This window comes from Gopherus evgoodei, chromosome 10, assembly GCF_007399415.2.
Source record: "Gopherus evgoodei ecotype Sinaloan lineage chromosome 10, rGopEvg1_v1.p, whole genome shotgun sequence".
NCBI lineage: Eukaryota > Metazoa > Chordata > Testudines > Testudinidae > Gopherus > Gopherus evgoodei.
Genome location: NC_044331.1, coordinates 2,286,683 through 2,310,228, shown reverse-complemented (window position 1 = coordinate 2,310,228; position 23,546 = coordinate 2,286,683). Strand labels below are relative to the sequence as shown.

Below are 23,546 nucleotides of genomic sequence, written 5' to 3'. Positions count from 1 at the left end.
TTCAATTAATAGCCTGACCAATATATTATGTAACTGAAAATTTCACTTAACCACATTCTGCTAAGACAAGACTTGTATGTATCTTTACAATGTTTGTTCAATAGAGGATGCATAAAAACTTATATATTTGTACTGCATTTGGGGGTTTAGTAGAAAAACATAATTAGAACAAACAAATTCCTTTGCATAGAATCTCTTTCAAGAACAGATAGCTTGCCAATCTGGAACTCCCACCTTATAAAATAACATCATTTACATAACATCATGAAAAGCTGATAAAGAACTTGAAGACTAATAAATACATTAACCGTGGGTATGCCCAACACTAAAAGATTGAAGTCATTGGTGTCTCCGTATTTTATTTATGTAACATAAAAATTCTGAGAAATATCCTGCCTCCCTTCTTTCCTTATCCAAATCTTAAAAATCAAACAACAACAAAGTAGGCATATGATGAAAGGTTGGAGACAAACTATGAGTTCACAATATTCTGAAATTCATTCTTTAACGAAAAGGAATGGGTAGAATGAGATGATAACCGGGGTGGATAAAAATCAATGATTATTAAAAAAATCTTTTTATTGTGTTATTTAATTTATAATAAAATTGTAAACCTGTTTAAAATGAATAAAAACAAGGATGTAGGGGGTGAGATCTACTAATATTAAAAATTTGAGGGACAGCCTAAGTAACTTAGGAAACTGTCTCATTTTCAAGAGAGTCAGGCAAGCAAGAATTTAAGCTCCAGTCACTTTTACTTAGGCATATTTGAAAATTTTCCCAGGTTGACCTGAAATAATCAGTTTAACTAACTGACTACAATGTGAAACATACTTTTATAGAAGTTTATGTATACAAAACATTGTTTTGTTAATAAAAATAAATCTTATTTGCTGTTGTGTGTTTAATTCCAAATATCATCCTAATGCATCTTGACACAAATCATGAGCAAGAAGTTAATTAACTAGTAAATAAGCAATACATCTTTCAGCATTTGCAACACACTAAAAATGGAAAACTAATAAGAATTTGAAAATATTAATCTATATAATTGCTTAAATAAATGTATATATATAGTTTACCATCCCAAGTAGCAAAAAGAATTAGCAAATCTAGTGTACAGGCTCTGTAAATCAACATGTTTTAATGGCTTAATCAATCAATAGGAATTCATCTGTATTTAAAAAATAACTGTAGTACAAATGGAAAAATTTATTAAAATTATTTAAATCAATCTTTTCCACTTGGTGATTTAAATCGGCTTGATTCATACAAATCCACCTGATTATAACTGCAACCTTGATTTGGCAATATGTAACAGAGGGGAAAATAAGTAATAAAGGAACAGTTAAAATCAAGAAGTTTAAAGAGCTTCTCTCTATTCCCTCAAGTTCTTACATACTGAGTTAAGCTTCACTACCTTTTAAATATTATCTCTGTTGGAAAGAGCTTCCTTTGTATGACTAGCATTTCTAAATAAAGAGCATATTTCTGCAAAATTTTCAATCAGGGATGAATTTTTCTTAATTTTTTTCATCACTGATGTTGGAGCAGGATCTAATTTTCTATGAAATCACTAAAAGCAGATTTAGGTGTGCACATACCGTTAATTTAAAACTCTAAAGACTGCTTGAGGAAGATGCCACCCAAACTGGAAAACTGGAAGACAGAAGAGTTAGATGGTAAAACAGCAAGAACTATGCTACACAAGTGACCAGTAATGTTGGACTGCCATCACTCAAAAGCCTATATATTCCAAGAATAAGTACGGTATATGCTGTAGAAGATTAATAGCAACACTGCAGAAACTGAAATTAAAGTCATTGCTGGTGTGTGGTTTAAATGAATGGCAGGAGCAAATAAATACTAAGCAATGTATGTGAAAAAGTTTGGAGTTGTTTTTCATTTGTTTGTTTTTTTCCTATTGTAGTGTCTAAGCTGGCCTACAAACTCCCGCTGGGATAGGGGCCAGACCACTTGGCACACCGGGGCACTGCGTTGGGGGCCGGACCACGCAGCTCGGCCTTGCCCTGGCACTCCGGCCGGGGTGCTGGATCAGGGGCCAACCATGCGGCTTAGCCCCGCTCTGGCTGGACGCCGCTCCGGCTGGAGGCCGCTCCAGCGCTCCAGCCAGGGTGCAGGCTGGGGGCCACACCACGCGGCTTGGCCCTGCTCCGGCACTCCAGCCAGGGCACAGGATCGGGGCCACACCACATGGCTCCCAGAAATTGCGGCATGGCCCTGTTCCAGCTCCTACATGCTCCAATGACCCCCTGCAGTGCTCCAATGGGAACTGCAGGGGTAGTGCTTGCAGACGGGGCAGCGTGCAGAACTGCCTCACTGCGCCTCCATGTAGGAGCTAGAGAAGGGAGATGCCACTGCTTCCGGGAGCCACTTGAGGTAAGTGCCACTCGGAGCCTGCAGCCCTAAGCCTCTCCCCATGCCCCTACTATGATCCCACTCCCGCCCTATAAAACCCTTCAGTTCCAGCCCAGAGCACCCTCCTACACCCCAAACTCCTTATCCCCAGCCCCACCCCAGAGCCTGCACCCCTAACCAAAGCCCTCACTCCCTCCCACATCCCAGCCCCAATTTTGTGAGCATTCATGGCCCACCATACAATTTCTATTCCCGCATGTGGCCCTCAGGCCAAAAAGTTTGCCCACCCCAATCTAAGCATTCTCCAGGCAGATTAGATATGTAGACCCAAGTGTATTTCAAAAAATCTCGTTCTTGTCCCTGCTCTGACTAAGGAGATTCTGCTTGGCTGATGTCTGGAAGAGGCTCTTCCCGGTCTGTGATGACTTTTTGTAGTTGAGTGGAACATCCTTTGTTTAGGGTAAAGGGTTGGAATGGAAGAAGAAAGGAATCTTTATACTTTACTCACCTGTGCTCAGGTCTTAGAGTGCTAGACTGACATTTTCCCATATTTCCCCATCCATGCATCTCAAACAATGTTCTCAAAGAGAAGAAGGTAACTCAGGCTCCATAATCTCTCTACTAAGAATATTCATAAAGATGTCAATTACTGCCATTTATGATGTGGACACTTATCTGTGATCAACTCACTTCACATAGAGCAGTGAACTGCTCCAGTAACTTTCTGTTACTATTAACTTAGTCTAGATTTGAACCAGTGACCCTAGAAGTGAAAAGCTCAATATTCCATTAACGATCACCTCAGCTAAACAGATCTCATTGATAAGAAACTTTGTCAATGTTACTTTTAAATAATTTGGGACAGACAAACAGTAACACAAAAGCCAGATTCAGAGATACAGAAATTTAATTAGAGTAAAAGTTATCTTTCAATTCCTTTTAGATGAATCATCCAGGTCAGATCACATCAGCAAGTTTCATTGCTGTGAGGCGACCCAAGTTTTAGAAATTAAAAACTTGAAGACTTACTCCTTGGACTGCTGAAGTACTCATAACTATCATATATCAACTCCACACTTGTCACAATAACTTTCTGCCTTCTTTAGAAAGGCTGTATCTTTGACTAGGAATGAAGACGGTTTGTTTATAATTGGCAACTGTTCACATATTCTACATTTAGATTATTCTTCTTATATAAAAATCATACACCTCCATGCATTCACTGGCCCTTGCTTTGCCTACTTATGTAGTTTTGTTTTGATTATGGTGCAAAGTTGGAGTTACAAATTTCTTCATTAATAATGCATGATCTCCCAGCCTAGATAGCCCAAAAATGAAATGTTGTTCTTATTTTATTTTTCCATATAAAAGTCTTCTCCATGTAACAAATGATGCACACTCACCTTGATCACCTTGATCGATCGGTCCTTCAGCCCTTGTACAGGTTGCACCCATCACAACACATCTTCCATTCTTCTCGTATCCTGGCCTTCCTTCTCCATGTGCAGCTATGTCTTTTCATGATAAAATCTTCCCATCTCTTTGGAGGTCGTTCGAGTGTTTGTTTCAGTTCCCGGAAGTACCACTCGGCAACAGCTGCAGTCCATCGATCGTCAGTAAGCCTCGCTATATGCCTGGCCCATCACATTTTACTAAGCCTGTTCTCAACAACGATGTCCTGCACTCCACTCTGCTGTCTGATCACTTCATTGGGGACTTGGTCGCAAACTGAAATTCCCAGAATTCTTCTATCCATCGCCCTCTCCATGACAGACAGTTGCTGCTCCTCTATCTTCATCAGCACCCATGTTTCGCTGCCATACAACATTGCTGGCAGTACTGTTGAGTTGAAGAGGCTGGTGCGTGTTGCCTTGTTGATTTTTCTTTGAGGACATCCTTGATAGGACTGAATGCACACCAACCTGCTTTCTTTCTTCCTGATCGTGGTGCATGTTAATTTCTTGGCCCAAACAGACATATTGCTCAACTTCTTCTATTTGCTCCCCCCGATTGTTATTTGGACTTTTGGCAAGGTATCGGACCACATAAATTTAATTTTGGAGCAGTTAATTTTCAGTCCGGGGTGGATGCTTTTTGTGTTGACTTCTTGCAGCATTTTCTGTAGTTTGATAGTATTTGATAGTATGATGCACACTAAAATGATAAAAAGTAAGTCTTTGTATTTTGAGTCAGACTGCTCCCCAATGGAGACAAGTTGAGGATGAATCTATCTTAAAACAGTTAACATATCTCAAAATTGGCTGACAGTCTCATGTAGCAGAAAAAACATATAATTTACAGTCTTACGTAGGCTGTGAGATCATATGTTATTAATGAAGAAATTTGCACCTCCAATTTCTGCACCATAAACAAAACAAAACTACATAGGCAAAGCAATGGCCAGTGTATGGAAATGTATGATTTAGGACAGAAGAATAATCTAAAGGTAGGATGTCTGAACAGTGGCGGATCTTTCTGAAAGTCAAAGGTTCTGGATTAGATGATCAGAATGCTCTATTTTAAATGAGTGGATTATAATTCCACTAAAACCTGCACTATTCCTGTTGTGTTTCTGGAATGAACCAGCTTTAGACACATTAGATACTCTAAACATTTAATCCATGCTGCTAGGCATATAGAGGCCTATTTTTGGAAGTCTTGTTACAATCCTGGTATAGACAGGTTGCTAAACGCTTCCTGAACATATCTCACAGGCTGCCATGGAAAACTGTGACCTCACATAATAATTCTGTCAGTACTTCTGAACTGTTCATATCCTCATGCACGTTAGTAAGTTTAAATAAAAAAGCTCAGAAATACAGGAAATTCTAGAGGTTCTTCTTGTCAACAGCTATGGTTGTTCATAGGTTGTTTTTTTAAATAAGCCAATATCAACTTCCACTCTGTGCAGTAATATGTAATGTTGTCCTTGACATATTTCAAAAGCAATATCAAAACAAAACAGAAACTTAGCATTATAAGGTTCTGCAGATTCTAAGGACTTATGGTTGAGTACCACCAACACGTTACTGAATTTCTTCTGTAGAATATGTATATGACACCTGAACTCTCTAGAGTAGTTGCATTAGAGGAAGCAGTCCAAGCTATAAAATATAGAAAAAGCACTGATTTATCATCTCCTGTGATAGTCTTAAAGTCAATGACATCTTAGAACCAAGAACATCTTGAAGATATGTATGGATCTCCATAAACCACTCTCTTTCCTAAAGAAGAGGTGTGAGAAAGTCTTAAAGGCAAGCTCAGATATGCCAGTTGTACTTGGAAAACACAAAATTTATTTAAAGATGTCAGGAAGATAAACTGTGTTATGGTGAGACGACTGTGGAATAGCCCCCCCTATATTTGTGGTGAAAAGGTCATACACATTGCAATACTGGGGCAAATAAGAGAGCCTTGTCTGCTTGAGTTTCGTCAGAAAAAAAAAAATTTTTTTTTACTTCCATGTACCTTGATCTTCCCACAGCATTAAAGACACAGTCGCATATTACATATGACTTTGTCATGTGTGTTATCTATCTTTTAGAAAGCTTATGACAAAATATATGAAGGACCTTGGCTCCAACAGCAACATACCCTCTTCTTGTAGAATGAGACTCCTTTAGGGTAAATAAAGAACAATTTCATTGTTTCCCTTCAGAAACACCTGAACTTTAGGTTTGGGTAAAAAAAGAAAGAGAGAATTAGGTTCCTCCAAAATCCTGAAAAAAACAATTGAGCATAAAAAAACGCCTTTTGCCATAGCACAATTGGATTGGCAGTATATAAACCCTTACAAAGGAAAATTTTATCCAGTCTGTAGGAAGAGAAGAAGGGCACAATGTATCCAAACTCCTGTTACTACTACTTCATACTCTTCTTTGATTATCTCCAATAGTACAATGAAATTTGACATTGGTGAGGTCTCATCTGGAGTACTGTGTCCAGTTTTGGGCCCCACACTACAAGAAGGATGTGGAAAAATTGGAAGGAGTCGAGCAGAGGGCAACAAAAATGATTAGGGGGCTGGAGCACATGATTTATGAGGTGAGGCTGAGGGAACTGGGCTTGTTTAGTCTGCAAAAGAGAAGAATGAGGGGGGATTTGATAGCTGCTTTCAACTACCTGAAAGGGGGTTCCAAAGAGGATGGATCTAGACTGCTCTCAGTGGTACCAGATGACAGAACAAGGAGTAATGGTCTCAAGCTGCAGTGGGGGAGGTCTAGGTTGGATATTAGGAAAAACTTTTTCACTAGGAGGGTGGTGAAGCACTGGAATGGGTTATCTAGGGAGGTGGTGGAATCTCCTTCCTTAGAGGTTTTTAAGGTCAGGCTTGACAAAGCCCTGGCTGGGATGATTTAGTTGGGAATTGGTCCTGCTTTGAGCAGTGGGTTGGACTAGATGACCTCCTGAGGTTCCTTCCAACCCTGATATTCTATGATTCTATGAAATAGTTCCCTAATTATTCTATAGCTGCAAACACAAAAACATAAATTACATAATCTTTTGAGGTAAGAAGGATTTTTAAGTGTGAGAGTATTGAGAAAATGTACATCATTAACATCCTTGAAATAACAAGTTATAGAACATCAGTAACACACACACATGCACCTTCATTTTTATTCTATTGCCTTGCTGCAAAAAAAAAATATTACCACCACAAATATTTTAAACTAATTTTAATTATTTTCTTCCTCCATTTGGGACTATTCAGAATGTTTCTTCTGTATTCAAATTTTCTGCTAAAGTAAATGAAGTCAATCAACCTCACTGTGAAAAGTCCCCAAGATGCTACCACATTCAAATTTTCTTATTTTATGGATAAAATTTGACAGTCTTTTTCAATATCAATATGACATCATATATTCAATATTTGTATACATTTCCAACACATATTTATGAGGATATAAATCTATTCTTCCTCTGATCAAATTTGGTCTATTTTTTATTTCTCACTGAAGAGCTGCATTATTGTCACTTTCATACAGGGACATCCAAAGTGACTTGCTAATATATGTGTGCACACAAAAAATTATGTTAATGGATCAGTAAGGATGCCCAGTTAGAAATTGTAAAAAGTATTTTTTCTCCAAGAGTTAAGGTTCTAATAGCTATTAACTTTTCAGTGCTGCTTATACTGTTTATTTTAATATATATTTTGACATGACAGTAAAACACTGAAGAGACATGGAGAACGCCAAATCTAGTCGGTTTCAGATAAGGTATCTGCATGAGTCGCCCAGTCAATTTTTGTGATTTAGGAAACTTATTTTCCTATTTTGTTAAATGTTTTTTCCTCCCCATGGTTGTGTGACAAACCATTCAGAAAGGGCAAAACTGATTGACTATGTGGGGGAACAGACTGTAGCTGTAAGATGTGTCTGGGTGCTGCTAAAAGTATAAATATTAAATAATGATTAAATGAATTCTCACAAAGATTTCTCAAGTGCACTAAGAAAAAATGAAAAAAAATAACGATTCTCTAGACTAAATTCTGTCTTCAGATATATTAGTATGATCCCACTACTCTAAGATTCGCCTAAGCTGCACTTAAATTAATTCCATCTAATTGGCTCAGTTTATTCTACCAAAGATGACTCTGCCATGTTAACACGTGTAAAATGTAGTGATGTATTTTTGCACTATAAAAGTAACTCAAAGGTGTAACTCAAGGTAACTCAAAAGTAACTCAAAGTGACTCAAAATATAGAGGAATCAGATCTGTTGAGGAAGAAGATGCCATTTTTATGTTGTCATTTTTCAGGGAACAACTACTCTTTAAAAAACAAAAAACATCACAAGTTGCCATTGCTTTCTGTGCCCAAGTTTAAAAAGTTCCTCAGAAAGGAAGTGCTAGAGAACTATTAAATGTTACTATTATTAATTCTATACAACACAGACACATTCTCAAGAGCTTAAAATGTAAACAAACTGGTATTTTAGTGTGATGTGTAGCTTGTGGAATTTTTTAGTTAACATTTTAGGATAGACCTGCAAGACTAAGGGCTTGTCTACACTGGCACTTTAAAGCACTGTAACTTTCTCACTCTGGTGTGGAAACCCCCCACTCCCCAAGTGCTACAGGTTTCAGCACTGTAACATGCCAGTACCGACAGTACACCAGCGCTAGGAACCTGGCTCCCAGTTCTGGTACCTATGCCCCTCATGGAGATGGGGTTTTTTTTAAGAGTACTGGGAGAGCTCTCTCTCAGCCCTATGCTGTGACTACACAAGCCACATTAAAGCGCTGCAACAGCAGCGCTTTAACATTGCCAGTGTATTTAAGCCCTAAAAGATGCAAACAGTACTTGTGAATTTATGTGGTTCTTGGATTTTTCAAATCCTTCACTGTTGTGGAGATAGGCCCCACCCCTGGACGGGGGAAGAGATGGAATGCCGTGCTTCTCTCATCAGCAACCACTCCAGCTGTTACTACTGGGGGAATTCTGCACCAAAAAATTAAAAATTCTGCACACATTTTAATATTCTGCATATTTTGTCAAAATAACACAATATAATCACACTGGTTTCAATTATTAATTAGGTAATTTATTTAAACTACAATGCAATGGATGAAGAATGGGAGGGGGGAGCATTGAAGGAAATCCCCCAGTCCCCTTGCCTAATAGTAATGTAGCTAAGTTTGACCTTTTATTTCTAGTTAGTAGTCAACAAATATATGCATTCATATGCACAGTGTTACATCATAGGCAACTGAAGAACAAGTGAGGGCTGGGGAATCAAACTCACAATCTATATTGGCTACTGACCATCTCCAGAAAGATCAGTAGCAAACAGTTCATAGAGTACATTCCAATGAGAATTTTTTTCAGTCCAAAAATGTAGACCAGTTCTAATCACTAAAGCACCATAAGCATTTATAAAGCCATACTGTCCTTTATACCACTCTGGCCATGTAAAGGAGCTTTAAAACTTTTACACCTGTTTTATACTCCTGGGAGAATTCACAAAGACAATGGGAACAATTCACTAAGCAGGCAGTTTGCGACATTCTGCTCTGCCTGAGGGGACAGCCTGTGCCACACCTACCTCCTTAGACACACCCCGAAGGCCTGCCCCTCCATGCTGAGCATGCCGCAATAGTGAGAAAGAAGGACAGAGTGTCTCTCTCTCTCTCATGCAGGACTGCCCACCCCTTCATACACCCCCAGTGATGATTTACATCTCTATTGGCTGCTCTGGGCACCCGAACCAACGTGCCTGTGCTGTCAGGAAGGGGTGTATGGCAGCTCTTGCAGCTTCCTTTTGCTCCCCCATCAGAAGTCATTTTTCTGCAGCAAAGCAAAGAAATCTGCGGGGAACATGAATTCTAGGCATCCACAGTGATGCACAATTCTCCCCGGAGTAAGCAGCTGTTTAAAGAATAATGATGCCGGGCTCCAAAGGGATTCTAGTCTAGTCCTCCTTGACTATAAGGATGATTGCAGTGATGGAGTGATTTATATAAAAGTAAGAGATACAACTGTTTGAGGGAATCCTCTGGATTCTAATAAGGTAGTGAATAATCCTTATCTTCCTTTCCTTTCACCTATAACAAAAAATAACCTTTATCATCTCATATTTTCAAGTTTCATCCAATTCATTATTTTTCATCCTTATGTATTGTATGTATGTATTGTATGTATTTCATCCTTATTGTATACAATATACTGATGCATATATATTTATGTGGCAGTACAAAATTGTAGAGGTAAAAACGACCTGCAAGGATCAAAAATGGACTTGGATTCTTTATTGTTTATGACATTTAAAGGAGACCTTGCTGTTAAACTTGTGGGTTTGGTGGGGGGAAGGATGAACTAGGGAGGTTTTCTGGGTTTTATATTAGAAATTCAGGTCTTCTCTAACATAGGAGACTTTATGGCAATTAGAAAGCTAGAGAAATTGTGACATCATAAGAAACAAGAGACCAAGAAGTGAGCATATAAGACAGGAAAGGATAGTCAGACTGTTTAATATGCCAGATTTTTTTGTTCATTTTTGTTAACTATTAACTTCACTACCTAACAAATACTTGGAACAAAAGGTAGTCATCACCTCTGCCTCTTCAATTAAGGCATGAGAGCTCACAATAAACATCTTTGAGAATTCTAAAAAAGCTCACCAGCAAAACTAGGCAAGATCATTCTTGAAATTCCTAATATTTCTCATGTAAATAAGAGGAACACTTCCTTTCACCCAAACACCTCTTTCAGGCTCTTCTTCACTATACATCATGACTGAAGGAAAAAAAAAAAAAGCATAAGGTATTTTCTATACAGGGCCACTCAGGAAAATGAATCCAAATGATATTAAAGGTGTGAATTTAAATTTAAAGTAGATGAACTGCTTTAAACCTCTCTGTAGATACTCTTATCCAGAATTAAAGTGGCCTTAATTCAGTTTAGCTTAATTCAACTGAATTAACTCTGAATATGAGTATACGCACAGGGATTTAGTGTGGTCTAACTACCACTTTGAAAGTTAATTCAGATTAATTTTACTGAGGCTATGCCTGAATTGCCCTGCAGTTCAGACCACTGCAGGTGTGAATAACAAAACGCATCAACGTGTTTAATGTTTTAATGTGAACTAGGAACCTTTTAGTTTGTGCACGCAGTGTCCAGACAGAGGAGTTACCATGCAGTACTTGGGTGCACACTGCTGTTGACACATCCATAGTCTGAACTGCAGGGCAGCATAGACAAGCCCTGCATGTAGGACAAGCCCATGTACACAAGTCCATAAGTGTTAAATCAGTTTTGAAGAATGTTAAACATCAGTTTTTAGCTTCTTTAGGTCCTGTATACAGTGGGCTTGGAACCAAAGTTGGAAATAATGCTTGAATAAAGTCCAACACAACTGACTTCTAACATTTTAGTTGGCTAATGTGGACAAGTTAAGAAGGATGATTTTTTTAAAAAGTGCATTCTAGCCTAGGTACAGTTTGTTTTAAACATTTAACACAATTTGTCACAATTCAGAGTTACTGACAAAAACATGTCAAGAAGCCATTTTAACTGTACCATGTTTTAACGCTTTCTCCAACCTCTGTTCCTGGCCATAAGGCTCTCTTGTGGTGTAAGTGTTACAAATGTGGACCCTCTTTAGCAAAAACAGTTACCCACCAACAGCAAGCTCAGAAATCCCATTTATAAAAAACAACACCCTTATTTTCAAATACTTATAATTGATAACAAGTAGGCAGAGTAGCTGATGGTATCAGAGACAACAATGGTAGAACACTCCAAAAAACAAGTTCTTAAAAGTCAGAGATTGAGGGAAAACAGATTGAAAAATGCATTAATCAATTCTGCAGAGCTTTGATTGAGACCTCATGCGCATTTTGAATATCAAATTAAGATGTCACTAATTCAGATGGGGTGTTCCAGACAGATACTGTAGTTTTTAATTTGTACTCTGAATCTGAAAATAGGAAAAATACCATTTCAGTTGTTCTACTTTGTGTTAAAGAAACATGACACTGGGTGCAGAATTATCAAAATCTTTTCCTACAACCTCCCAACTATTATTATTTCATTTTTAGTGTGGGAATTTCACAGAATGATCAAATCATCATGTGGAATAGTGCTTTCCTGATTAAAAGCAGCCACAGAAGCATGAGGCCAACTGGTTTTACACTATCCACACACCTTTTCTGCGTACAAAAGTTGTACTACTTCAGCGGTTCTCAAATTTCATTGCACCGCGAACCCCTTCTGCCAACAAAAATTACTACACGATCCCAAGAAGGGGGACCAAAGCCTGAACCTAAGCCCAAGCCGTGCTGCCCCAGCAGCAGTGGATGGAGGGTGGGAGACCGAAACCAAAATCTGAGGGCTTCATCCCCGAATGCAGGGACTGTAACCAGAGCCCTGCCATTCAGGGCTGAAGCCGAAGTCTGAGCCCCACCACCCAGGGCTGAAGCTTTCAGGCTTAGGCTTCAGTTCCGGGCAGTGGGGATCAGGCTTTAGCTTCAGCCCTCGGCCTGAGCAAGTCTAAGGCTAGCCCTGGTGACTCCATTAAAACCAACTTTGGGATCCCAACCCACAGTTTGAGAACCACTGTACTAATTTAACTACACTGGTATAGTTAAAACTGCACAACTGACTACAGCATAGATGCTGTTATACCAGTTTAAAAGTGATTATACTGCTATAGCTATCTATACAGCAAGATGAATAATCTATATCAGTATAACTGTGTCCTTACTAGGGGTTGTACAGTATAATTATTTTGGTAAAAAATAATCACACCCCTAATTGAAATAGTTATGCCAGTATAAAATGTGTGTGTAGTTGAGGCCAGTTTCAAATTGCCCCTACCACTGGAAAAGTGTGCATATGCAGGAGCACACTTTGTCACAACTCCATCTCTAATGTTGCTGCCACTTGAAACAAAAAGAAGAAGAAAGAAATATATGGAGAGAGAGGCTGCAAGAGCACTCCATTTGGAATAGCTTTTTAACTTCTAAAAGTAGGGAACCATCTATGACAGACCTCTATTTCCTGATCTCAAGCCACTTTACAGTTTGAAACTCTACTTCATGCACTGGTCCAGGACACATTTATATTGATTATTAATCTTGAAGTTGAACATTATGGTATGTTTTTTTAAAACCTAAGTACAGTACATCCACTGAATTTCCCTATCAAGCAGAAATACCTCCTCATAACTCCAACAGTTTGGTTAGCAGAATATCCCTAAACTCAAGTAACTTTTTGACACTTGTTTAAAACAAAGGAATCATATTTGCCACTTTAAAATTCCCAGAAGTTTCTTCCAAATTTACTGATCTTTTAAGAATGTCCACTAAAAATGTCAAGGTTCAAATAACTTCCTGGCTCACTTCCTTTAAAAATCATGGGCCCTGTCTTGATGGGCAAACAGGGTGTTTTTCAATCATGTTAAACTAAACCAGTTTTTAAAAGTCTAACTGCTTTGTTTTGATTAGAGTTTTAAAAGGTGTTAACGAGACTGAGTTAGGTAATTCAATCTAACATCACATCTTTAAATCTACTCTAGACAAGGTCTGTAAATACATTTAACTTTTTAATAGCTATTTCTGTTATCTATATATTACCTACTGTTACTTCCTGTCTTCTGTTTCCAGAAAACTGACTTATGGCCTCAGGTAGTCCTAATCCTTTTCCTCACAGAAGCTATGTAACTCTTTCACAACTATGCTTTTTTAATTATTCTGATAGAAGCTCTCATTTTCAAAATGTATAAATAAAGTGTGTGCCTATACATACACACACTACAGCATGTGCACATTGCTCCAAACAGCCAGAATACCACAGTTTGGGCTGGTCCTTTAAAAGAGATGGGCCCAGCCCCCCAGGTGATAGATTTGGGCTTGAGCCAGTGGTTAGGTCAGGTGACCAGGCACCTCATTATAGCCCAAGGGCAGTCCTTCCCATAAAAAGCCTCCTGCCCTCTCAGTGGTGAGGAGACCAAGGGCTAGAAAAGTTGAACAGAGCTGTCATCTAGTGCACTGAGATATAAGGGTAAAGAGGAGAGAGAACTGGAAGGAATCCAGAGGGGAGCTGAGGAAGAAGCTCTCCCTACCAACCAGCAGGAAAGCTGGAGCTACTTGAAGGGAGGGGCAGGAGCAAAACCCTTCAGATGGAATGAAGGGGCAAAACAGATTACTAAACCAAGAGAAGGCGGCTGGGATATGCTAGTTTTAACTGTGCTTCACATTAGTAAATCAGATTATCAAGAAGAGAATACTTCAAAACCACCAGCAGTAGCAGGTTATGGAAGGAGATCACTTCTGCTGCCTTCAGTGTTTGAACAATAGGTGAGGTAAGAATATATTACACAGATTAATTTGTCATTAAACAAATTTAGGACAGATTTTAAGAAATATTCAGCACCTGCAGCTATCATATAGTTCTATTGTAGGCAAGAATTTACAAATATGATATTAGACTGAGTAACCTACCTCAATCTAGCTAATGATTTCTGAACTCAGTTTAAGTCCAAGCAACTGAATTTTAGCAAATAGTTGTCAAAGCTTTAACTTGGTCAGCATAGCTCACACTAGGAACAACTGCTTAGCCCTAATCTGACATAGGTAACTACATAATATTACACCTTTAAAGTCTCGTCTTTTAGGCCTAATTTTGGCCCTGTGTACTTGCCTGCCTTCCTCTACTTGCATATTCCACAAAGTCCAAATGTGTTGCAGATCACCAGCTTGATCACTTGACAACTTCACACCCACACAGAAAAGCAATAAATATTGGAGCCTACCTATGAAGTAAAGGCAATCCTAAATTTATTTAGAAATTGCTATCATTCTTTTTTAAATTAATTTTAAACACCAGTTTTTGGGATGAGATGGTTAACAGCAGCATGCATCTGGGAGCATCAAATTCTGCAAAGTGAAACACACTGTTGACTCACCACTGTGGTGGTGGTTTTTTTGTTTGTTAATTTTTTTTAAATGAGGTGAAGGCTCCTTTAATCATGGGAGAGGCATCTCACTAAATTTTATACCTGATTAAACTACATGAAGGCAAAACAAGTATTGCAAATTCAAAACAGAACCAAAAAAAGAAACAAAACCCTTACGCTTGTACCAATATTTCCTCACCTATGTTCCACCTGATTATGGAGATGCCTGGTAACAACTCCACAGTTAGTACGCACAGTAAAGTGGGCTTAAAATGAGGCATAAATTCCTGTTTACCTAAAAGCAGGTGGAAGAGCAGTGTGAAATTTCACAAAGAATTAATTTTTATGCTTTCTTTGTATCTTTTGTTTGATTTCTCAAACTTTTAATAGGAAGTCTGAATGTGAGCTCTGGAAGAAGTTTTCTATGGCAGTCCTACTTTTTCCATAGTTGACCAACACTGTCTGTCTACACAAAACTTAGGCCAGGTCTACACTCCTACATCAGAGCAACCTATGTAGGTGTCTCAGGAGTGTGAAAGTCACACCCTGAGTGACATAGTTAAATTGACCTAACCCCAGGTATAGACTGCCCTAGGTTAATGGACTATTTCTTCCATTGACCTAGCTACTGCCTCTCACGGAGGTGGATTAACTAAGTCAATTGGAGAACCTCTCCCATTGCTCTCATAAGTGTCTACACTTAAGTGCTAAAGCTGGGCTACTGTAGCATTTCACATGTAGACAAGCCCTTAGACAGTGGATCCTGCTTAAATCTGCCACAACATTGGGGGGTGGGGTGTTAAGCATTGTATTTAATGTTAATTTTAGCAAGCTTTATTGATCCGGGCTAGGTTCTCATAAAATCAGCTCTGTCAGGAGCTACACTCATTAAATTTTCCCTTACAATAAAAGGAATCACATGCAGCAGCTGGTAATGAGAATATTCTTCAGCATCAGCTATACTTCTGCATCACAGAGGTTTGTCCATAGATCTTAGTGCTTTATAAACTACAATAAATCATTTTAAAAATCAGGGCACAGAGGTAGTGACTTGTTCAGGGTCACATAGCTGGTCATTCACAGAGCTGGGAATACACCAGTCTCCTGACGCTCAATGGAGTTTCACTGGGCCATCCTATCTCCCCAAATCTCCTTCCCGAGACAACCAGGTAAAACTAAAGCCATTTATAATATTTTACACATGACTAAGGGCTTGTTTACACAGGGACACTCAATAAAGCTAAACTGAATTAACTGAAAGTTTGAATTTGAAGTGGGTTAGTTAAACCACAAGCTCCTGTGAAGGTGCAGTTTTTCAGAATTAAAGAGGTCTGTCTTCAGTTTATTTTAATTAATTTCCTAAACCAAATTAAGGTCACTTTAATTCTGAATAAGAGCATCCACACAGGGGTTTATGTGGTTTAACTAATTCACTTTAAATTCATACCTTCAATTAATCTGGATTTATCTTTTCTGAATGTCTCTGTGTAGGCAAACCCTAAGAAAGCCTAGGCTGAACTAATCCCTGAAACTGACTTTATGGAAATCACTTAACATAAAATGAAATGACAACAACTGAACATCCACCAATCCCATTTTTTTTAAGTGATCACAGTAGGGGACCCATGAAGTGTATGGATCTTCTTAATTTTTCAACTACTATTGAAAAATTAAGAGATCTTCCACCTGAAAATGTAAGACTGATACTTTTAAATCCACTTTGTATTTTAAGGTAGTGGCAATATATACAGTTTAACACAACCATATATCAACTGATTTGCTTACAAATAGCTTGATCTATGAAAAGCAAAACTAAAAATACAATACAAATCAATACAACATTACTCAGCAACAGGCATTACATATTAGCACATAATAACCTACAATATTAAGAATGCTTTACAGGGCTTGACATTTTGAATGCCAAAGGCAATGGGAACCAGAATTCTATTTTACTGACCAAGCTTCTAGGGAGAATTTACCATTCCGCTACTGAATCAGAGAAGGATTCTCCCACCTAAAAATTCCATCCTTAATTATAACTAACTTAGAATTTGATTAGGAGAATGTGGAATAGTAAAAGCTCCTTCTAATGACTGGTAATGCAAAGCGCTACTACGTGAAGGAACAGAATTTGATTTAGGCTTAGTCCTTCTGTTCCTGGGACAGTAAAAGCTGGGAGCATCAGTGTCTGAGCCGTTCATGCATCACAACAGCACTTTGTCAACAGGAATGCTCCTAAGACAAAGTAAGGAATGGTAGTAGAATCAAGAGGGAAGAAAACTTGGCAGCCTGTCATAAAGCCTGAATTAAAGTCCTATTCTGACATCAGTGCAGTCCATAAATGGTGTGAGATACTCACTGGCTGGTCAGGGGAGGCCAGGCTGAAATAGTAAGCACACTAGTTGGCAGCAAGGTGGATAGGGACCAGGAGTTCCAAGGATGAACAGACTGGAAGTTAGAGAAATAGCCAAAAAAATCCATGAGCACACATTACTTCACTTCTGAAAGTTGCAGGTTGTCTTCCAATAACAAACAGTACACAACTCTGCCCCATTCAAACAACAAGAAACAGAAGTCTCTTAAATCTGTGTTTGAAAGAACTGTTCAATAGTCTAGAAACAGTAAAAAGCACTGCCCTGCAAAGGATATAGCTTCTGGACAGAATTTGGTCCTTCACTCAACATGAAGTCAAGAGCTAAAAGTTCTTTAGGTTCAGAATATCTGTGCCTCTATGGGGAAGAAATCATTATCTTATACTTAAGAAACCTCTCCAGGCAACTCCTCAGAGTAGCTTTAGTTTTGCTCCAGAGGAAGTCATGTCCAGTGGTCTTCAGCTAGATGAAGGGTCACTGCTACATGAGGCTCTCAAGGATGGTAAAACAGGAGAGACCAGAAACCTGTTTTAAACAGTCTATGTATATGGGCACAGCAGACAATTTGTCTGTGAGTGTCCTAAACAATCTAAAGAAACCATTACCATCTGCTCATAATTACATTGTTAATAAATATATACTCAATTACTCTAAAAACTAAAATGTAAATGAAGTTAACATACATTTCAACTCTTAAATCTATTTATTTTGGGATTCTCTTCTCACCCTCTCAAAAAATTCTGATTAAAAATAGTTACTATTCAAAATTAACACTGAAATTTTGAGTCAAACAAACAAGAGCCAATGGTTACATTTTTGCTGTCACCCCATATGTAAGCTGTGCCTGTTACAGCCCTACTGCAAAGTCTCCTAACAGTGATTTCTTTTATATATAAATAAATCATGCTTCATTACCTACTAGTTACAATAGGACAGGCCTCAGTCTCAATTTCAGTCTTAACTTTGTATTTCCTTGGTTTTATTAGTGATATAACCTTAATTTCACTAACTTGTGTCAAGAAAAGAAATAAGCACTTACATGAATCATGAAAGACTGCACTTGACAAACACAGTAAAATTATGGGTGCTAAATAGCTGAAGAGTATAATGTAATTAAAAAGTAAACAAAACACCACTTAGCTTGGCTAGGCCGAAAATAAGCTTTGTCATTATGTCATTTTTGTGGTGAACAAACTAAGACTTTTTTCACATTAACTTGTTAGTGCCATCTTTCCCTCCAGCTTGAAATTTACACCCTTTTGAAGTACAGTTACCTTTAGGTTACTGAAATGCATGGACATTTACAAAATAATATCCTCAACTTCTATAATACCCTTAAACAAGAGATCTCCAATAACTTTACAAACATTACAACTTTGAAAACCTGTGTGGGGCAGGAAAGGGATATCTAAAGACAAATCCCTGAAATGCAGTAATATTTGAGGCAGTACATGGTAATGATTAGGAACTTTATTCTGAATCCCAGAAGTCAGTGGGAAGACAATCAAGTCTTGACCAGAATGCCACACAATACTTTAGCAAAGAAAGTGAAGAATGCTTTATGCAGTGTAAATATCCTGGCAGGAATAACAGAATTTAGAGAGGCAAAATGTAATTATTACCTGAATTTCAATTTGTCCAGAACCCTGGGGCATACACCCCTACTTCTTACAAAAAGTGCCATGATATCTTTAAAGTCTACAAATGGGCAAGACATATGGTGCAAAACCAAAACTAAGTAAAATAAATAGCTTCACCAAAATCATAACAACACTTCCTGGGACAAATAACATCTGAGAAAATATTATAATATACCCATTAGACCAGGGGCTGGCAACCGATGGCACGCAAGCCATTTTTTAATGGCACGCGACTGCCTACTGAGACTCCACGTGCCATTAAAAATCCTGGCAACGCGGCAAGCTGCAGGGTCCACGCTCCCTGGCCGGAGCGTCAGGCCGAGAGCAGCAAGCCGCCGGCCCCTCCTCCGCCTTCCCCTGGAGCCCTGTCGCCGCGCACACAGCGCTCTGGGGGCCAGGGCTGCGCGATCCCGCGGGGCAGCGTTTGCGTCCGTAGGGAGGGAGACGCTCCCCGCTTATCCGGAGCCCTGCTACCATGCGCGCAGCGCTCTGAGGGGCAAGGCTGGGCTGCACGCGTGTGCGCATGGAGGCAGGGCTCCAGATGAGTGGGGAGTCTCATGGTAAGGGGGCCAGGGCTGGGGCGGGCAGTCAAGGGACAGGCAGCAGGGTGGGTTAGAAGGGTGGGTGGGATCCCAGGGGGGTGGTTAGGGGCGGGAGTCTCTGGAGGGGGCAGTCAGAGAGCAGGGGGGGTTGGATGGGGCATGAGAGTTCCGCGGTCTGTTAGGGGATGGGGGGTGGATAGGGGTCAGAGCAGTCAGGGGACAGGGAGCAAGGAGGGTCAGGGGGCAGTTAGGGTGGGGGGGTCTCTAGAGGGGGTGGTCAGGAGACAAGGAGCTGCGGAGTTCTGGGGAGCCTGTCAGGGGGCAGGGGTGTGAAGATGGGTTGGGCGAGCAGGGAGAGGGTTGTATGGGTCCAGAGTTCTAGGGGGGTCCTGTCAGGGGGCGGGGAGCGGTTGGATGGGACATGAGAGTCCAGGGGGTTCTGTCTGGGTGCGGGGGTGTGGGTAAGGGTTGGGGCAGTCAGGGGACAGGTAGGGAGTAGGGTCCTACGGGAGCAATCAGGGAACAAGAGACAGGGAGGCTTAGATAGGGGGTGGGGTCCCAGGAGAAGGTAGTCGGGACAAAGAGCGGGGGGGGGTTCGGGGTTCTGGGGGGGCAGTCACCCAGCCTTCTGATCTGAGCCCTGCACCGCCACACACACCCCAGGCCCCTGCCCTGAGCCCTGTACCACCCAGCCCTCTGACTCCTTCACCCCCTACCCATGACCCCAGCTCTGACTTTGGCACCCCCGCACATACCCAGGCCCCCTACCCTGACACCTGCACCCCCCACATCCCCAACCCCCCACATCCCATGCACCCCGCACATCTTCACCCTCACCCCGAGCACCAAACAGGAGCTCCTGCACCCCTACTCACATTCCCACCGGCAACCCTCACACCAAATGGGAGCTGCCCAGGTAAGTGCCCCCACACCCAAACCTCCTGCCCCAACCCTGAGCCCCCTCCCTCATTTTAGCTCCTGGCCAGACCCTTCACCCTCAGCCCTGTGCTCGGTCCACTCCCACCCTCAGCTCAGTGCAGAGAGAGGAAGAGAATGGGCCAGAACCAGGGAGAAGGTAAGTACCCACTGTATGTGGGCAGGGCCGAGACCCCAGACCGGCAGTGGGCTGAGCGGGTCCGGCAGCCGGGATCCTTGCTGGCAGGAGCCAGCGGATGGAACCCCTGAGTGGCAGTGGACTGAGCCGCTCAGTCCGCTGCCAGTCTGGGGTCCCAGCTGCTGGCCCCGCACAGCCCGCTGCCAGTCTGGGGTTCTGGGGGCCAGACCCTTCCCAGCTGGGGTCCCAGCCGCAGGCCCCACTCAGCCCACTGTCAGCCTAAGTGAACAGAACCCCAGACCAGAAGCAGGCTGAGCGGGCCGGTGGCATAAGATCAACATTTTAATTTAATTTTAAATGAAGCTTCTTAAACATTTTGAAAACCTTGTTTATTTTACAATACAACACTAGTTTAGTTATATAATATATAGACTTGTAGAGAGAGACCTTCTAAAAAACATTAAAATGTATTACTGGCATGCAAAACCTTAAATTAGAGTGAATAAATGAAGACTCGGCACACCACTTTTGAAAGGTTGCTGACCCCTGCATTAGACAGAAGTAAAAGCACCAGTGTTCTCTAGTGCTTACAGCATGTAAGAATCAAGGTTCCAGGGTTTTATTTTTGCCACGGTCAAACATTCAATGTGCAACTTTGAGTAAGTCATAACCCCCCTATGCCTCAGTTCAGCCATGTGTAAAACATGTACAATATAACTAGGTTACCTCAGTGTGTCATGACACTTTAATAATAATATATAACATAAATCTTTTCATCTTCACAGCCCTTCACTAACATTAACTAATTAATCCTCACAACACCCCTGTGAGGTAGTATTATTCCCATTTTATTGATGGGAAAACCAGAAAAAAAGTTGTGACTTGCCTGAAGCAACAGAACAAATATTAATTAATATATATAAAGTGCTTTAAGATCCTCTCATAGACCACAGCATTATAAGAGTGAAAAGTACTCTATCATCAAAAAAAGGAAAGAATCAGGCATATTCGGCATTGTGATCCTCAGTATTATTTTAAAAATGAACCATAAATATATGTTTCAGAGTAGCAGCCGTGTTAGTCTGTATCTGCAAAAAGACCAGAAGTACTTGTGGCACCTTAGAGACTAACAAATTTATTTCAGCATGAGCTTTCGTGAGCTATAGCTCACTTCTTTGGATGCATAGAATGGAACACACAGACAGGAGATATTTATACATTCAGAGAACATGAAAAGGTGGAAGTATACATACCAACAGGAAAGTCTAATCAATTGAGATGACACTAATTGAATCTATTTCCCTATGTTAAGTTCTCCTCACACCTTCTATGGGTCATCTTAATTATCACTTCAAAAGTTTTTTTTCCTGCTGACGATAGCTCTCTCAATTGATTAGACTCTTCCTGTTGGTATGTATACTTCCACCTTTTCATGTTCTCTGTATATATAAATATCTCCTGTCTGTGTGTTACATTCTATGCATCCGAAGAAGTGAGCTATAGCTCACGAAAGCTTATGCTGAAATAAATTTGTTACTCTAAAGTGCCACAAGTACTCCTGTTCTTTTTATAAATATATGTGAAGTTGTGAAACCAAATATTCTAATAAAACAGAGTGAGACAGGTACTGAACTACATCCCCCAAAATCATCATTATAAAATGGAACAAACACAGCCAGCACTGCACTCTTTGGTATTATGATAAAAGGAGTGATAGCCAGTTCTGACACAGAGCCCACCAAAACTGTTGCATCCATTCTGTGATGAAGTCCCAAGTATTATTGTAAAATGAGTAACAGGCAAACTCACTACTCCACTCACCAACATTATAGAAGTGAGCAACTCACACATTCAGTGCAGCAGAGCATTCCAATATTATGATAAAACTCCATGACAGGGACATCTTATGCAGTGATCCCCAATATTATCACAGTGAGCGAGACACATCCAGCGTGGCAGTCCCCCAATTAATTACTGTAAAAGGCTACAATGCTGTCTATCATTCCAATAATATTACTATAGTCACACTGACAGGAATGTCCAGTGATGCTCCCCTATATTATTCCTATAACAGTCAGCAACAAGCACATCCAAGGTTATGTTCCTTGTTATTACTACCAACAGACAGAGCAACAAGCATATCTGGCACTGTTCACCCCATTCCTACTACTGTTAGAATCAAGGGTAGGCACGTCTGGCACTGTGCTCCCCAATAACACTGCAATAAGAGTCAGCGACAGGCATGCATGGGCACAGTGTTCCCTAACATCATTATTAAGTCCAGGACAGGCTCATCCCATGCTATTACCCTAGCCCATAGCCATGTCCAGTGCTTCACTCCCCAATATAATTGCAACAAGAGTCAGCAACAGGCACGTCCTGTGTTGCACTCCCCACACTTCCCCGTGTGTGCGCGCGTGTGTGTGTGTAACACGGACTCAGATGCAGCCAGGAGAGCTACGCCCCCTAAACAAACCCAACTTGGGATGCATACAAGCCAGCAGCAGCAGGGGGGTACCCCCCACAGGACATCCAGGCAGCCTACCAAATCAGAGCATTAACCATACACCCCATCCCCCCAGAATAACCAGGGGGCAGCCAGGAGATGGGGGAGCAGCCTGGGGGAGGCATCTGGGACTCTAGGCGGAGTCCTCTCACCATAGGCCTAGGCCTAAAGGGGGAGGCTGGGGGTGTCCGGGGGGAGGGGACAGTCCCCCAGCCGCCTCCCCCAGCACAGGGGGGCTCGGGGGGGAGGCTGGGGCCCCTCTCCGGAGGGGGGTTCGCTGAGTGGCCTCTGAGGTGGGGAGGGAGGGCGAACAGGGAAGCGGTGTCTCCTCACACCCGGGGCCGAGGAGTCCCCGGCGGGGAAGGGTTTACATGCGGGGAGCCCGCTAGTGAAGGAGGGCAAGGCCCGGAGGGGGGCTCCTCCGGGGCCACTTTGGGAGGGAGCCCCCTTGGCTCCCCCCGATCCCGGGCGGGACCCCGCGCTGGTTGGGAGGGGGTGTCAGCTACCTGTGGGTGCGGGGTGCCGAGGAGGCGGGCCCCGGTATCCGGGGCCCCGGCGGCCAGGCCGGGCGGACGCCGCTGTGTTTACACCGCCGCCGGGGCTCCGCAGCCGCTCAGCAGCCAGTCGCCATTTCCCGCCTACCGACCT

General features: G+C 41.2%; 1 protein-coding gene across 4 annotated transcripts in view; it reads right to left on the bottom strand.

Moving 5' to 3' along the window:
- CTDSPL2 (CTD small phosphatase like 2) overlaps positions 1 to 23,546 on the bottom strand; it is a 72,546-nt gene extending 49,000 nt beyond the window's left edge. For 3 of the 4 annotated variants that reach the window (XM_030577910.1, XM_030577911.1, XM_030577913.1), the window contains exons 1-2: positions 23,405 to 23,546; positions 1,605 to 1,659 (exon numbers count right to left, since the gene is read on the bottom strand). The gene's annotated coding sequence lies outside the window, so the exon portion shown is untranslated. The remainder of the gene's footprint in view (positions 1 to 1,604; positions 1,660 to 23,404) is intronic. The other variant, XM_030577909.1, reaches the window with a different exon arrangement.